The sequence below is a fragment of the Aotus nancymaae genome, unplaced genomic scaffold (assembly GCF_030222135.1).
Source record: "Aotus nancymaae isolate 86718 unplaced genomic scaffold, 86718_ANA_hifiasm-v0.15.2.pri h1tg000032l_1, whole genome shotgun sequence".
NCBI lineage: Eukaryota > Metazoa > Chordata > Mammalia > Primates > Aotidae > Aotus > Aotus nancymaae.
This window is the reverse complement of record NW_026988446.1, coordinates 44,969-50,968: the sequence shown is the minus strand read 5'-3', so window position 1 is coordinate 50,968 and position 6,000 is coordinate 44,969.

Here is a 6,000-nt window from a genome sequence, read left to right as displayed (position 1 = left end):
AAGGTTAGAAAATATTTACAAAGGTTGTGATTGTAGAGAGTTTTTCTGGGATTGGAAATGATTTTAATTATAGTTGTATTTCCCAAACATTGTCCATAATTACCAGACATGGTATAAACATATAAGGTGCCCACGAGGCTTCACTCCAGAGAGGCTTTCCCTCTTGGACTTCTAGTCACAACACTTGTGCAGCAAAGTGCATGCTGCCCCTAAAATCTGCAGGCAGAATGGTCTCTGCCTATTTGAGATCTGAAGTCTCTGCTAGAGAAGTTCAGGCAGACTTCTACCAAAACAGCTCCACAGGGCAGCAATCAGCCATTCCATATATTTCAATGCCCCAGCTTCTTCAGACCTGAAACTAACTCAAAGACTGCTGTACCCAGAGACCTAAACAGGGTCACTCATGTGTATCAGTTACATGACTTGAGACCTCAAACTTCTCCTTTTCCTCTTGACCAAATGCCCACAGATGTGTAGAGGGCACCTGCTGCTTCCTGACCCATCCAAGATCTAAATCTCCACCTCCAAATTCTAAATTCAGGTCATGGGATTTGAGAAAAGAAAATAACTTGTCAGAAGAATACGAGTCATTTTATTTATCAGGCCCAGAGAGATGTTATAATAAAACCATAAAGATGACCTACTCCTCATGTTGAATGTACTATTTCCTTGAAAGTGCTTGCTATTGTTACAAGTAGCTGTAAATTAACCTGATAATGCCTCACCAGACACTATAACCCACACTCTGTGTTACATGGTCACTTGCCTATCACTAATGTTATTTCTGTAAACCAATGAGAATTTCAGACAAACAACTTTGTATAAGTTCACTCTTTTGTCCTGCTCTGCCCACCTGCCCCCGCCCCCCCCCCACACACCCTTTTCCTTTTGCCCTTAAAAATCCACTTGAAGTACTGGTCATCAAAGTATATATTCAGGGCACCTTAAAACTGTACTCCCAGGTAGCAATCCTCAAAGCTTGGCCCCCAGAATACTCTAATTATATCAGTTTCACCTGTGCTTTTTTTTTTAAAAGGTCAACGTTTTGGAATGTGTTAGAGCAGCCTCCATAAGGAAATCTCTTCTCTGGTTTTACTTTACTTGCGGTAACATTCAAGATTGCTGAGCTAGGTTGATCCCACTTAGAATCTGCACAGGATATCTGACCTCTGTCTGGGATTTATAAGACAGGACAAGACTTTGGATTGAAGATGAACAGAAAACCTATGGGAGACATGTTCTGCATTGTGAGAGATCAACATAGATATCTTGTAGTCCTTCTTTTAGAGGGATTTTTTTTGAGTATTTTAGATGTTGTCCCATGACCTGTTACATTTGTGTGAGAGACTCCTGATTTAAACAGAACCTCATGGCAAAATTTTTAAGTGCAAACAAGCACATTAGCAGTGAGAAGTCAGCAGCACATAATAGCAAGAGCCATGAGTGTAACTACTGCTGCCTTTAAACTGTGATAGTGGAGTAGAGAATTTTTGTCTTTCCTCTTAACCAAGAGTTAGCTATTCAGAACAGGTGCTGTCACACCTGATTTCAGGTCCTGTGGCTCCTCTAGGGTAGATTTTTTTGCTATTGAGAATCAACTTGAGTCTGAATTTCCTGAATCACAATGAGGGCATCAATCCAGGGATACCAAAACTCTCTTCACTAGCATTGGGGAGTCTCTAAGAAATTTGGAAATGTTCTATGCAGCCTGTAGTCAGACTGTAGTCAGCCTGTGGTCAGACAAGAGGGTCTAATTTTGCTTTTATCTCAGAGTAATAAGAATGAGTTATCTAGTATTTTTTTCTCTCCTCAGAAAAGGAATCTGGTTGGTTGGTATCCAGGTTGAAATTGCTTCAGTACCCTGGTACTCAGTGTAAAAAAAAAGGAGAGGAGATCTGGAGACTCAAGCTGATGTTTTTTCAAGATTAGATTCAGATTTGAAGTTATTTATTTTTTGGCTGGGCAAGGTGGCTCATGCCTGTAATTCCAGCAGTTTGTAGGCTGAGGTGGGCTGTTCATTTGAGGTCAGAAGTTCAAGACCAGCCTGGCCAACATGGCAAAACCCCATCTCCACTAAAAATACAAAAATTAGCTGGACGTGGCAGTGCAAGCCTATAATCCTAGCTATTAGAAGGCTGACACAGGAGAATCACTTCAACCTGGAAGTGGAGGTTGCAGTGAGCCTAGATCGCACCACTGCACTCCAGCCTGGGTGACAAAATGAGACTCTTGTCTCAAAAAAAACAGAAAAGAAAAAGATTTTAAGTTATTTATTGACTACCATTATTACAACAGTGATGTTTTGTTCTTCTGTGTGCATGGGCACATGATAAAAATTTGGCCTATTATAGTTAATGTGAATTTCATTCACTTAGATAGTTCTCTGACAGATTTTATACTATAGAGTTGATTATTTTTCTCTTTATTACTAAGTACCTATTGTAGATATACTGGCTAATCTGTTTAAACTGTCATATTTAATCTGTAAGCTCACATCTCTGTTTTGATTGTCTTTGCATATGCCTTACTTTGGAAGATGAAGGCTCTCATCTTTGTTAACTGGTCAGAAAAATTGGGATGCACCCAGGCTCTGCCACTTACCGGATGTTTGACAGAATATTCCCATTGGGCTAGAATTATTGGCATCACTGGTGAGCTTGTTAGAAATTCAGAAACTCAGGCTTCACCCCAGATCTCTTGAATCAAATCTGGTTTCCAGTTATTTGTTGTACACATTAAAATGTGAGAAGTATCTTCTAACTCACCCCAGCTTTTCCATTTGATAAATACATACAACTTAGTCTGTACAATGTAAATATAGTACTCAAAGTTGGGCAATGCCTGTGTAGGTACCCTTAATTTTATACTGTATCATCTAGAAAGGTATTCTGTATATGCTGGATTTATGGATCTTACGCATTCTTCTTTCCTCAAAGTTAGTGAATACCTTTGAAAATATTTGAGTTAAAAAAATTATCTTCTTGGATAATTCTGGTGACACAATCAGGACCGGTTCTCTTTATTCTGATTTTACCTTAAGCCAAATAAAGAATTATGCCTATGGCCACTTAGTAAGTATGTAGTAAGTTGTTTTTGGTTTTGTTTTGTTTTGTTTTGTTTTTTCCAGAGACTGTTGACATTCAGGGATTCAGTCATAGAATTCTCTGGAGGAGTTTGTGATGTTAGGAAACTACAGAATAGAAATGTGATGTTAGAAAACTATAGAAACCTGCTCTCTCTTGGTGAGCATAACTTCAATACACGATTACTAATATACCCTATGAGGTGTTTTTTTTTTTCTTTTGTATAATGTTTCAGGGAGTCTCTACTTTGCATAAATGAATTTCAGATCACCATTTTCAAGAAAAACTTGGAGATTTGTTGGTGTAGAAAGTAAAATCTTGACGTTTCATCTTGTCATAACCTTTTCCTTTCTTCAGCTGATCTGTATTTTTTTTCAGATTAGTGTTAACTCCAGAAATTCAGAGGCATAAAATTTTGTTGCCTACACCTTATAATCTCATTACCACCACCTTTTTTTTTCCCCCTCCTTGGAGACTGGGTCTCTCCATGTTGCCCAGGCTGGTCTCAAACTCCTGGGCTTAAGTGATTTGCCTGTCTTGAACTCTCAGTGCTGGGATTAAAGGTGTGAGCCACCATGCCCAGTCCATCACCACCAACTTTTGATTCGGTAGCACTGGGTAGTGGAGCTAAGGACACACAAATTTGAAATAGCAGAATTTCATTCTTTTTTATGGGTGAATAATATTTGGTTGTCTGTTTATACCACATTTTCTTTATCCATTCAGTTTTTAAATATCATATGGTTTCTGTGAGAAAACAGTATTTGGTATTAAATTTTTAGACTCTTTCATAATGTTCTGTTTTTTTTTTCATTGAGCGCAGTACTAAGTTAGTAATTAAAAAATCCTAGCAAAAGTCATATTGCTTTTTCTAATGAAAGAGTCCTTGGCTGTTCTCTAAGCCAAACCTGATCACCTATATGGAGAAAAAGAAAAAGGCCCAGAGTGTGAGGAAACATGAGATAGTAGCCAAACATCCAAGTAGGTGGGAGTGGTGTTCTGGCTTTCTCTTTGACCTTCGGACATCTCATCTTTGGACACAGATAAGATGTCAAAAGGTCAAAGAGAAAGCCAGATCTTAAAATGTGATTTGTGAAACTGTGCTCCAGTGGAAATAGTTTCTGAGAAGCCCTGGTTTCTTTCTCTTGCTCTCATACAGAGATAGACATCTGTCCCGTGCTCTTAAATTCTCTAAGGACTGTATTCCCCTTCAGTGATTGTTCTAGGTTACAAGGAAAATCAAAGTCCTTTTCATGGCTTACAGACCTGGCTACTCGCTCTTTTATTGCTTTTCAGGACATAGGACTATCTGTGGTTTTTAAGGAACTCTTTGTTAAACATTTTGTAATTTCCATTTTTACTATTGTCTAAAATGTGTGAGAGTAGTGGAGATACTGGGATTTGGTTTAGAAATCCCAGAAACACCACACCCAGATGTTGTATGTTTTCTGCTTTGTAATTTTATGTCCTATGAAGGTTTCAAATGTGATTCACAGAAATTCGTATTCAATAATTTTATCAGAACACTAAGCATCTGCCCCATATAATAAAATCTAATGTTACCTTAACTTCAAAATGTTGTTTTTTAGTATTTACTGAGACTAATACTGTAAATGCTCTGTGCCCTAATTCCTAAACTGTAACATGGTTTAATGTATCTACTTTCTACATTAAAAAAAATGTACTTTGCCATTGAGGAACTTAGAACATTGCTGAGCATGTATTAACTTCCCATTTATTTCCTGATTTTTAAATAGTTACCATTTTATAATTTTCTCTCATTTAATTTGAAGCTTACTAGGATTGTGTCATTGATATGTATATGTATATATACATACACATATATACATGACACATCATTGATCCTTTACCCCAAGTCACTGGACCATTTCTTTCTGCATTGCTGAGAGTATGGGCTTATTCCTTGCACCGGATGGGTCCTGACTCCTCACTCCTGAGGCTGCCACAAAGAGGCAGGGGGGCATGCCTCCTCATGAGAGAGAACCAGAGACTGCCCCCAGAGGGAATTGGGTTCCTATATGGGCTGCCAAATTGTTAATATGTGAAATTTTTGGTGCCACAAAAGAAGTAGCACTTGAATATAAATTTCCTTAGCAAGGAAATTTACTTCTATAGAAGGGTGCATCTCACAGATGGAGTGATGGTGAGCACACACCTGGACAAGGGAGGGGAAGGGGTTCTTATTCCTGACACAGGTAGCCCCTACTGCTGTGTCATTCCCCTACTGGCTAGGTTTAGACCACACAGTCTAAGCTAATTCCAGTTGGCTATTTTAAAGAGAGCAGGGGTATCAGCCAAAGTGGTTGGGTGGGTAGTTTGGCGGGAAGTATGGCTATGAAACAGGTCAGAGCAGGTGACTGGGATGGGTCAGGACAAAGCAGGGGACCAGGGAAACAGATGTGAACTAGTGATTAGAACTGGTGGAAAAGGTTGTTTACTGAAACTACAAGGAAGTTAAACTTTAAAATGGCGAATTAAAGAATAAGAGAGCTGAACATACATACTGATTCTTTGAAGAGAAACTTGGAGTTTACTATATCTAACAATACCAAGCATAGTGATGCCCTTGGCAGGTGCTCAGTAAGTAACTATTTAATCAATGAATAATAGCACTGTCTTTGGAAGAAATGCAGAAATGAGGTTAGAGCAAACCTTAGCTCAGCCATTTTCTATTAGGGTGACCTTGGGCAAGTCCCTGATTTTTTTCTCCCTTCAGTTACCTCATTTGTGACATGGGCAATGATTAAACCTACCTGACAGGTTTGCTGGCAAGAATTTAATCAGTAAAAATTACTAAAGAACTTCAAAGCACTGGCTGATATAGTGAAAGTGTTCCATACATGTCAACTATTGACAGTATCATTTCACTGGTTGTTGAAATTTTTTTTTATCCTTT